The following is a 12,142-nucleotide window of genomic DNA, read 5'->3' on the forward strand; positions in this document are numbered from 1 at the left end:
TTTGGCATACAAATTACTTTTTTTCGTGTTAAATTGTCTGTGTTTGACGAAATGTGCTGATTTTTCACATGTGATAGCAGAACTGAATTGGGCATGCACAGGATGAGTCACATCATTTGAAACTTAGCCCTGATTGGAGAAATTGGAAGTGTTACAACTGACCCACGTTAGAACTATCCCCGGTCTCCCCTAAGTTGCGTTTATTCCTGAGATAGGTTACTTTTGTTTGTTGTTTTGGCCTTGGGTTCACCCTGAAGTTATGATGCTCCCTTCCTTTGTTTAACTGCACCTTGTTGTAAATAAATCACTGTCACAAAATATTAAGTGTGTGACGTGCTGCTTGGGGTTGGACGGGGATGGATCACCCTTTATGTTGTGGTCTGGCCGCGCCTAGACGGGCCATAACATGTCCATTTGACTTGCTCTCATCTGGATCTTGAGCTGTTCTGTAAATGTTAAAGCTTGATGAAGAAACTTTATCAACTATGACAATAAAGTACGTCAGCTTTTTGTCTAGAAACGACATGGCAGCAGACCAGTGCCTCACAGAGCTAAAATGAGCTTATTAACTCTGATGTTGGCTAATGTTGTTTAACCTACTTGGACAGCAGATACACATAACAGATGCTTTGAGTCACATTATTGTTCCCCACACGTAGAGTTCTTTGCACACATCTGCAGCTGTCATTTGTAAAAGCGCCACATGGTGTCTGGCTTTCTTCAGGCTGTACCATGCTGGTCTTTTTCATTATGATCAATGTTCATGTTGGTGAGAGATGCACTTACTGACATTCAGACGTCTATGTGTCTGTGGTCTGTTTCCTTGTTGTTAAGGATCAGCGTCACCCTGCCAGGTTCCACCATCATACACAATTATTTCATTTGCATATATTATAATACTGTGAAAAGTTATGTGAGTGGACAGTGTGATCTCACAATGTCTTTCTCACTATCCTATCTAAGTTCACAATTAGTGAATATGACTAGTTTATATCTGAACAATGGTTAAACTCTGTTTTGCAGAAGAGGACAATTAATCTCACACATGATGTATAAAATTAAAGGATTTTATTTGCCTGAAAAAGTCATAGCCTCTCATCACACAGCCAAAATGTTTGCATCGTATCCACAGACAACTTGCGTGCTGATCACAGTCGAGGTGGCGGGCTACTTGTTTTCCCTGATCTTCAGCTCACGATGCATCTGGCCCCAAACACACGGGTAACAAAAGCACACTTTACAGCAGTCATCAGTGAACGAGCCCTGCAGGATGGAGAAGAAGAAGCAGATAGACAGAGGATGAAGCAGCAGGAGTTACTGTTGTTACCCCTCAGACATAAAAGTTTAGTGGGGTGTTGTCATCCCCTCATCTGGCAGCTGTGTCCCTGTGTAGAGCTGGGTAACCAAATATCTGAGAGTTTGTCAAAACAAGCAACCTCAACTTTTTTCCCCACGATGAGGGCAAGAGATTTCAGATTTGAAGAACTTTACTCTTCCTCTTTCTCAACTCAAGCTTCTCCATTATAAACTCTACGGTTTGCAAAATACCACAAGTTTTATCCAGGTCACTTTTATGATGGCACTGCATGATGTGGTTACTTATAAACAAATAATGAGGACACAGAGACATCTGGGAGCTATTGAAGAGGTGACGGTGAGTGAGAAGGATCTGCACAAAGCACAATTTGTGTGCATTTTATATGAATCTCATAAAATTTAGATTTTACGTCAGTTCATTTTACAACCACATCACAAAGACACACATTCAACTCGCAGAAACCTCCAGGGCTTAAAAGTGAAGCCAGTGCAGAAGTTATAAAAGTGCACTTCCTCTAGTGACCTCATCTATCTTTTAAGTGTAGTTTGTAACAGTGTCCTCCATCTCTAATCCAGCCTTACTTCAATGTTGTGGCGCTCTCTGATGGATCCACGGAGTAAGCAGGACACCACACCACAAACGTCCAGGAGTGGCATTGCACAGCACCATCCATGTTTATTGGCTGCATCACACTGCATGCAGGGGAAACAGCAAAGGCCACAGCAACCTTTGGGGAGAAACAGGTACAGAGTTATTTTACAGACAGACAGACACCTCAGCAGACACCTCAGCACATGAATCATCACATCTCACAACGTATTGCGACATTTCCACTCCAATTACGAAAACTTGGTTTTCTGGTGAAAAATGTAAAATAATGAAAAACTCCATAATGCTACTAAATGATCATTGCTATCATGTAGTCTCAGATAGTTCATTCATTCTTGATTTTTTACTGACTTCAAACACTCGGTTAGCTTATTGCAAACAAAGTCTGAGGAGATCGCTCATGCAGAAATCACTGCTGTTTGTAGGGTTTCCTGGGTTTACTTACAGCTCTCCATATCAGAGCAGCAATCACAGAGGTCGGTGCTCCATTGGCCAGAGTTTTCAACGGTCCTGACGACTGTCACCACCTGGGTGGGCTGCTTGTGGACAGCCGTGCCTGTAGGAATCACCATGCTGAAGGAAACACAGACACAGATTGAAATGCTGTAGTGGTTATCTGGTTAGAGAAATTCAACATGAAAAAGGTGAAAGACTGGTTTTGATCCATGTTATAACAGGATGATTCCTGGTTCATATAAATGACAACAAATACCTTTGGCCAGCTGTACAAATGATTTATGTACGGCCCAGACAAAAGAGCTGGCACCGGTTTTAAGCACAGATTTATTATCTCTGACTTCCTCAGAAAAATGTTACCACATATTACATTCATGATTTTACAAAGATTTCTGATTCTCTTAAGCTGTTCATCAGTGTAAAATGTCTTTCTTACCTTCTTTTGTCTTCTCTGGTTCTCTGAGCTTTCAAAACAAGAGAAAAAGTTTGGAAACACCAGCATTTAAGCACAGACCAATAACAGGAAGGGGAGGTGCCGAGAGTACGCACACACACGGATTACTCAAGAGCCGCGGAGGGCTGAGCCTGATGGGAAGTCCACACCAATCACTGTAATGATGCACAGTAACTGCTATGACGAATGTTTAGGAATTCACTGAGCCCCTGCTTCAGTGCTGGGAAAGGAAAACACACTGCTTAACCGATGAGCAGCAACAAGACTTATTCTATGAATCCATCAGTACTTCTGCTGTCAATCCAAACACACTTGACACCAGAGGTGGGAAGTACAAATACTTTATTACTGTGCTCCAGGTATCTGTACTGTACTTGAGTAGTGTTTTTTTAGTGATTACCTTTTACTACATATATCTGTACTTTCTACACCTTACATTTTGTAAAAAAGTTACTTTTGCTTTAACGCAGTTCTGTCACTGTGAGCCTCCAAACATCGAACTAATTTGAGCCTAAACAGAAACATATGACAGGCTTTTTTATAAATGACCCGAGGATGTTGCATAACAAGAGATGACTGTGCCAAAGTCTGGGTTAAAAGTGGGACTGTGTTTTTTTGTGTGTGTTTTTTGGGGGGCGGAGGCTTAGTAAGTGCACCGATGATACTTCAACATGTAATACGACTGCTAATAATAATAATCATAATAATAGTAACATGTAGATTGGAGAAGAACCAACCCTGCATATTAATGCATTCTTATGGACTGAATACTACACCATCAACCAAAAAATGTAAATGTCCAAGAGATGATGTAGTATTTTATAAACTGGTCACTACCTCAGGTTTTTCTCTTGACATTTCATGAGTCAAATTCTTCTGGGAAAGGAAACAAGATGACTTAGCTCAAATGTATTTTTATCTGTATTTTTACCACAATTTATTTCACTTATTTACTGTTATGGCTGGAGGGATGTCTGCTTTTTTAAATGGAGCTGCTGGATATTTACATGAAGATGAGGAAATTTGTGTTTGGTTGATTATTTCTTTGCCGTAAAAATGCTTCCTGGGAATAAATCTTGCTGTTATAAATATTGCTGTTAGTTCCCCTTAAACAGTGTCACATTTGTAAGGATATTTATTGAAGATGATTAAAGTCTGAAGAAACAAGACAGTTGTTGTCAGTTTAATTAAATTAACAAGATGCCATTTTTAGCTGCTAACGAGCTAGCTTGGGTCTTTAGTTGATTTCACAGGCAGTGTCGTGCTGTCAAAGCTGGTTTTTTATGTTTTTGGCCCAGACAGTAAAGTACATAACTAGTGTATGTCCTGCATGGGTTGCACGGGTATCACAATGAATTAGAAGGTGAGACCAAAACTCAATAAAACTAACGAAATCTCAGGTAGTTGCAATCTGTTGCACGGTGTAACCGTGTAAGTATAAACTCTACCATTTTTGCAACAGGTGATCAGTCGTACTGGATGTGTATAAATAGTCCTGTCTAGGGATGGGAATTGCGCACCAGTAGATCATTTCCTTGGAATTGTTAGTCTGCCTGCCTATCGATCCTCCTTATCAGTTCCACTTGGACTTGCTCTACAAAAAATCAAAAATTGTATTCTGTTTTATTATTTATGTTTCTTTTGAGTTTGAGTTTTGGAAAAGAGGATCTTAAGACGCTGAGAAAAACAAAAAAAGAGAAACCAATCCTCAAAAAGGGAACTGTTCTGAATCTCTAAAAAATGTTTGATCCCAAATGCCTGTTTGAAATGTACTAACTTGTTCAGAATTGATAACAAGAAAATACCACAAAAGTGTAACAAATAATTATCAAAGAGGGTAAAAGCTCAATAAACTTGTCTATAGTAACCTGAATGTTTCTAATACACAATATGATGAGAAACTGTCTGTTGTAACATCTGTGTAACATGCACATCGGCAACATGAAAATGAGGAAGCAAGAAATCTGCAAACTATAAATTAAAATTTATGCACACAACTTTTAGTTTTTAAAGTCATCAAAGATGTGTGCTGTGCAATTATTCTATGCTGGCAAAAGAACAGTGGATGAAATAATTAAAAGACCAAAATCACCAATGAGTGATTTTGGCCTTGACCAATGACCAATGATGAGTGGATACAAACATCCGACCACAACTATATATATTTTTCCGTGATTTTACCATCTCTCTGTCCTTCTCTTGAGCAGATGCCCTATGGCTCACACATCCGGTTGCCTAACTCAGCAACTCAGATGACACTTCAGTATTCAGAATCAACACATTTTAATTTGAAACTTTTCTGCTTATTCACTACATCAAACAAAATATGTATATTTGTTACATCGAATGAAATATATCTTTGCTCCTAAAAAGATTAGCTTCAGCAAATTCACATACAGCTATACTTGTTGTTGAACTCTGTGTTATATTTCTATCATCACTTAGTCACTTAGTCAGTGGAGGTGATAACAATGCTCATAACAATGGTCAGTTAGGCTCTGGTGTTTAAATGATGCTAGTCCTAAATACTAGCATGCTAGTCAGTACTAAGGGACCCAAAGTGTGCCTAAAAAATATCACCAGCATCATTGCGCCATCACCAGCCTGAACTGTTCTATATTTTCATGTTTACAGCAAACTCTGAACCTAACATCTGAATGTTTTTGCAGAAATCGAGACTCGTCACACCAGAATATCAAATTGTAGCCTCAGTTTCCATTGCTTAGCTGACACTCAGTATGCCTCATGTGAAAGGTTAAGCATTATTTTACAGTTTGGGAATTTTAGGTCCCATTTTGGGTCTGTAAAAATCTGGAGACAATATTCCCAAGAACTTCTTAAACTTTTCTTACTTACCTCTTGGACACAACTATTACAAATGCATAGAACAGTAGGAAGACTAAACTTCAAACATTTTTATTTAGTTTTGTGTTTTTGTTTTTTTTGTTTGTTTTTTTTTGGGGGGGGGGGGGGTATTTAATTCCTGTTTTATCAATTATCTATAATTCTGACCATTTGTTGGTTGATTTTGTCTGAACAACTCACCAGACAAAAAGAGGAAGGCAAAAAATGAGAGTGTTTACCCTTATAAAGACAGTCAAGGCTTTATTGTTGTGTACGTCCAAGTACGAGTATTGTTGCACCCCTACATAGTGCAACAATACTCGTATCGATATTGAACCGTTCGATACAGTGCTTTTGGTTCGGTACGCATATGTATCAAACAATACAAAATTTTTTATTTATTTTATCAACTTTTCTTCTGACGATGCTGTCTGTCTTATGCACTCAGTGAATCTGCGTTCGACTATAGGCTGCACTGTCGAGTGCAGATCCACTGAGCGCAGCACAGGCTAGCAAGACAGAAGCTAAGCTCGTTGCAACATGGCAACTGCCTCAACGCTACCCGAAATTGAACCTCCCCCATCCTCATTCAGATCTGGCCTTTGGAACTATCTTGGTTTTCATGTGAAGCATGACCCTGAAGGTAAGTGCGTCATGGACAAAAGTAAAACAGTATGTCGGATGTGCCAAGCAATGCTCAATTGGTAGGAACTAGTGCGTTAGCGCAGTTAGCTTGTTAACGTGTTGACGCCGTCCAGCCCCACGCACGGGGCGATCCGCAGTAGCTCGCAAACGGAGATTTGCCGTGTTGTGGCGTTAACGTCATTTTAACGAGATTAACGCTGACAGCACTAGTGGGAACACAAAGAATATGACTGCACATTTACGCCGACATCATCCTAGTGCAAAGACAAGTGGAAGCAGACAAAAACAACAAGCATGCATGCTACAAACTTTACCCGAGTCATTTAGACAGCGGTTAGCACATGATTCTCCTTATGGGGACCTGATATGTTTAATATGCTGCTGAGAATATAGCCCAGATGTCTGACCAACTCAGAAAAGCTAATGTCTTTCTCACTATCCTATCAAAGTTCACAATTAGTGAATATGACTAGTTTATATCTGAAAAATGGTTAAACTCTGTTTTGCAGAAGAGGACAATTAATCTCACAGATGATGTATAAAATTAAAGGATTTTATTTGCCTGAAAAAGTCATAGCCTCTCATTACACAGCCAAAATGTTTGCATCGTATCCACAGACGACTTGCGTGCTGATCACAGTCGAGGTGGCGGGCTACTTGTTTTCCCTGATCTTCAGCTCACGATGCATCTGGCCCCAAACACACGGGTAACAAAAGCACACTTTACAGCAGTCATCAGTGAACGAGCCCTGCAGGATGGAGAAGAAGAAGCAGATAGACAGAGGATGAAGCAGCAGGAGTTACTGTTGTTACCCCTCAGACATAAAAGTTTAGTGGGGTGTTGTCATCCCCTCATCTGGCAGCTGTGTCCCTGTGTAGAGCTGGGTAACCAAATATCTGAGAGTTTGTCAAAACAAGCAACCTCAACTTTTTTCCCACGATGAGGGCAAGAGATTTCAGATTTGAAGAACTTTACAGTTCCTCTTTCTCAACTCAAGCTACTCCTTTATAATTTCCACGGATTGTAAAATACCACAAGTTTTATCCAGGTCACTTTTATGGTGGCACTACATGATGTGGTTACTTATAAACAAATAATGAGGACACAGAGACATCTGAGAGCTATTGAAGAGGTGACGGTGAGTGAGAAGGATCTGCACAAAGCACAATTTGTGTGCATTTTATATGAATCTCATAAAATTTAGATTTTACGTCAGTTAATTTTAGAACCACATCACAAAGACACACATTCAACTCGCAGAAACCTCCAGGGCTTAAAAGTGAAGCCAGTGCAGAAGTTATAAAAGTGCACTTCCTCTAGTGACCTCATCTATCTTTTAAGTGTAGTTTGTAACAGTGTCCTCCATCTCTAATCCAGCCTTACTTCAATGTTGTGGCGCTCTCTGATGGATCCACGGAGTAAGCAGGACACCACACCACAAACGTCCAGGAGTGGCATTGCACAGCACCATCCATGTTTATTGGCTGCATCACACTGCATGCAGGGGAAACAGCAAAGGCCACAGCAACCTTTGGGGAGAAACAGGTACAGAGTTATTTTACAGACAGACAGACACCTCAGCAGACACCTCAGCACATGAATCATCACATCTCACAACGTATTGCGACATTTCCACTCCAATTGCGAAAACTTGGTTTTCTGGTGAAAAATGTAAAATAATGAAAAACTCCATAATGCTGCTAAATGATCATTGCTATCATGTAGTCTCAGATAGTTCATTCATTCTTGATTTTTTACTGACTTCAAACACTCGGTTAGCTTGTTGCAAACAAAGTCTGAGGAGATCGTTCATGCAGAAATCACTGCTGTTTGTAGGGTTTCCTGGGTTTACTTACAGCTCTCCATATCAGAGCAGCAATCACAGAGGTCGGTGCTCCATTGGCCAGAGTTTTCAATGGTCCTGATGACTGTCACCACCTGGGTGGGCTGCTTGTGGACAGCCGTGCCTGTAGGAAACACCATGCTGAAGGAAACACACACACAGATTGAAATGCTGTAGTGGTTATCTGGTTAGAGAAATTCAACATGAAAAAGGTGAAAGACTGGTTTTGATCCATGTTATAACAGGATGATTCCTGGTTCATATAAATGACAACAAATACCTTTGGCCAGCTGTACAAATGATTTATGTACGGCCCAGACAAAAGAGCTGGCACCGGTTTTAAGCACAGATTTATTATCTCTGACTTCCTCAGAAAAATGTTACCACATATTACATTCATGATTTTACAAAGATTTCTGATTCTCTTAAGCTGTTCATCAGTGTAAAATGTCTTTCTTACCTTCTTTTGTCTTCTCTGGTTCTCTGAGCTTTCAAAACAAGAGAAAAAGTTTGGAAACACCAGCATTTAAGCACAGACCAATAACAGGAAGGGGAGGTGCCGAGAGTACGCACACACACGGATTACTCAAGAGCCGCGGAGGGCTGAGCCTGATGGGAAGTCCACACCAATCACTGTAATGATGCACAGTAACTGCTATGACGAATGTTTAGGAATTCACTGAGCCCCTGCTTCAGTGCTGGGAAAGGAAAACACACTGCTTAACCGATGAGCAGCAACAAGACTTATTCTATGAATCCATCAGTACTTCTGCTGTCAATCCAAACACACTTGACACCAGAGGTGGGAAGTACAAATACTTTATTACTGTACTCCAGGTATCTGTACTGTACTTGAGTAGTGTTTTTTTAGTGATTACTTTTTACTACATATATCTGTACTTTCTACACCTTACATTTTGTAAAAAAGTTACTTTTGCTTTAACGCAGTTCTGTCACTGTGAGCCTCCAAACATCGAACTAATTTGAGCCTAAACAGAAACATATGACAGGCTTTTTTATAAATGACCCGAGGATGTTGCATAACAAGAGATGACTGTGCCAAAGTCTGGGTTAAAAGTGGGACTGTGTTTTTTTGTGTGTTTTTTTTGGGGGGCGGTTGCAATAAAGCACAAGGTTCACTTAGCTCTGCACACAAAATGGAAACTTCCTCCAAAGGGATACTTTTTACTTTCTTACTCTGAGTACATTTCAGAGCTTGTACTTTTTTACTTTTACTTGAGTAAAGAAGTTGAATCAGTTGTTCAAGTTTTACTGGAGTATTTTTTAACAGTATTATTTGTACTTAAGTGCAGAAAGTCTGTACTTTAGCCAAACATTTGGTCACCAGCAGGTCTAAGAGTACTTACACTGACATTTGAAAGCCAAATGGACTGGTACCTATATATTGCTTTTCTACTCTGAGTACTTAGTGTTTCTTTACTACATAAACACATCCAAACACTGCTTTTTACTGTTCCATTGCACCTTGTCCCACATTCACACTCATACTGTCACGGTCCGGGGCAGCGGCCGTGTGGAAAGTGGAAGGAGGACCCAAAATGCAGCACTTATTCAGATGTGAGGGTGATTTATTGTTAATAACAAACACAAAGTGGAGATGGAAAACAGAACTAAGGACGAAACTAAACTGGGATAAACTACACAGAGGAGGGGCAAACCTGAACATGAAGGGAGAACAGCAGGGAGAACACGCAGAGGATTACACCAGGTAGGAACACAGACGACGCGACGAGGAGCAGAGGAAATCACATGCTATAAATACACAAAGAGACACTGGGAAATCACACACAGATGGGGGAAACAGCTGGACCTGATTAACCTGACGAGACAGGGGAACACTAACACCAGGGACCAACAGAGGGAGCACAAACCCAGAACCCAGTGTCTAAAATCCCAAACACAAACCATCCCAAAACAGCCATGAATAATAATGAAAGTAATAACAAAAAGTACATAAACATAAAGTCACTGAGTCATGGTCGCAGGACCATGACACATACTCTGATGGACACACCTAGGGCAACCTGAGGCTTAGTAAGTGCACCGATGATACTTCAACGTGTAATACGACTGCTAATAATAATAATCATAATAATAGTAACATGTAGATTGGAGAAGAACCAACCCTGCATATTAATGCATTCTTATGGACTGAATACTACACCATCAACCAAAAAATGTAAATGTCCAAGAGATGATGTAGTATTTTATAAACTGGTCACTACCTCAGGTTTTTCTCTTGACATTTCATGAGTCAAATTCTTCTGGGAAAGGAAACAAGATGACTTAGCTCAAATGTATTTTTATCTGTATTTTTACCACAATTTATTTCACTTATTTACTGTTATGGCTGGAGGGATGTCTGCTTTTTTAAATGGAGCTGCTGGATATTTACATGAAGATGAGGAAATTTGTGTTTGGTTGATTATTTCTTTGCCGTAAAAATGTTTCCTGGGAATAAATCTTGCTGTTATAAATATTGCTGTTAGTTCCCCTTAAACAGTGTCACATTTGTAAGGATATTTATTGAAGATGATTAAAGTCTGAAGAAACAAGACAGTTGTTGTCAGTTTAATTAAATTAACAAGATGCCATTTTTAGCTGCTAACGAGCTAGCTTGGGTCTTTAGTTGATTTCACAGGCAGTGTCGTGCTGTCAAAGCTGTTTTTTTATGTTTTTTGCCCAGACAGTAAAGTACATAACTAGTGTATGTCCTGCATGGGTTGCACGGGTATCACAATGAATTAGAAGGTGAGACCAAAACTCAATAAAACTAACGAAATCTCAGGTAGTTGCAATCTGTTGCACGGTGTAACCGTGTAAGTGTAAACTCAGAATAGGTCACCATGTTCGATTTTTACTGACAGCTCCAGGAATGAGTACACACAGCGCACACATCTGGTGTAAAGCTAGTGAAACGTGAGGACCAAGTCATCACATTTGTAGATTTTACATGTAAGTGATTAAAGAAGAAGCTCAACACAACGGTTAGCTTCTATTCTCAGGTATGGAAGGACAAGGCAGCTGATGTCTTGGCAGAAGATAACAGAATCTGAAGTATTGTCAGGTTCTTTATGAGAGAAGACAACATAAACTCAAAGTACACGTTTCTTAAAATTTATTAGACAGTTAAAGGTGAGAGTTACTAACAGCACCGTGTCTCTTACTTCATTTAGCAAACCTAAACAAACAAAGAGCACAACACCCAGGCAGTAAACAGTTCTATTATGCATTATAATAGAACTGCACTTGGTTTATCTTTCGCCCTTTATGGCACAAACTTCTCTCTGTAATAAGAAGACCACTCTTCCCACTTCACCATGGCAACTGTCTCCTGTCCTCCGGTCAGGCCTTTAGAGATCAAGAGAGATGTAAAAATGTAGAGGGAGAACTCCCAAACAAAAAAAAAAGTTTTCGTCTAGTTTTGAGCGAATCAAAACGAACGTAAATCATATCATTAAAGGTTAACTGCGATGAAAGCACATGTGTCAGTGAAGACCTCTCTGTCTGCTGCTTCTACCATGGCATCATGAATGGTTCATTTATCAGAGAAGACCATTTTGTTTTTGCCTCTCTGTGAACCGTCACCAAAACAATAATAAAAGGAGCAATGCATTACTGCAGTAAAAAATATTATGGTCACTTGTATCTGCTTACATACTTTAGAAGTTTTTTATGTGAAGTAAGGCAGGTGTTGTAGTGAGGTACTGGATGTGTATAAATAGTCCTGTCTAGGGATGGGAATTGTGCACCAGTAGATCATTTCCTTGGAATTGTTAGTCTGCCTGCCGATCCTCCATATCAGTTCCACTTGGACTTGCTCTACAAAAAATCTAAAATTGTATTCTGTTTTATTATTTATGTTTCTTTTGAGTTTGAGTTTTGGAAAAGAGGATCTTAAGATGCTGAGAAAAACAAAAAAAAGAGAAACCAATCCTCAAAAAGGGAACT

The 12,142-nt window shown here is 39.7% G+C and overlaps 2 long non-coding RNA genes across 2 annotated transcripts; both read right to left on the minus strand.

Moving 5' to 3' along the window:
* Positions 1 to 1,053: 1,053 nt before the first annotated feature.
* Positions 1,054 to 3,350, minus strand: LOC113018769 (uncharacterized). Its single transcript, XR_013906054.1, has 4 exons — positions 2,820 to 3,350; positions 2,373 to 2,500; positions 1,900 to 2,045; positions 1,054 to 1,263 (listed from the first exon to the last, which is right to left on the minus strand). It is a non-coding gene; the product is annotated as an uncharacterized LOC113018769 (long non-coding RNA).
* A 3,515-nt stretch (positions 3,351 to 6,865) lies between these two features.
* Positions 6,866 to 9,161, minus strand: LOC113018767 (uncharacterized). Its single transcript, XR_013906053.1, has 4 exons — positions 8,631 to 9,161; positions 8,184 to 8,311; positions 7,711 to 7,856; positions 6,866 to 7,075 (listed from the first exon to the last, which is right to left on the minus strand). It is a non-coding gene; the product is annotated as an uncharacterized LOC113018767 (long non-coding RNA).
* Between the last annotated feature and the right edge of the window lie 2,981 nt (positions 9,162 to 12,142).

Source organism: Astatotilapia calliptera, chromosome 3, assembly GCF_964374335.1.
Source record: "Astatotilapia calliptera chromosome 3, fAstCal68.1, whole genome shotgun sequence".
NCBI lineage: Eukaryota > Metazoa > Chordata > Actinopteri > Cichliformes > Cichlidae > Astatotilapia > Astatotilapia calliptera.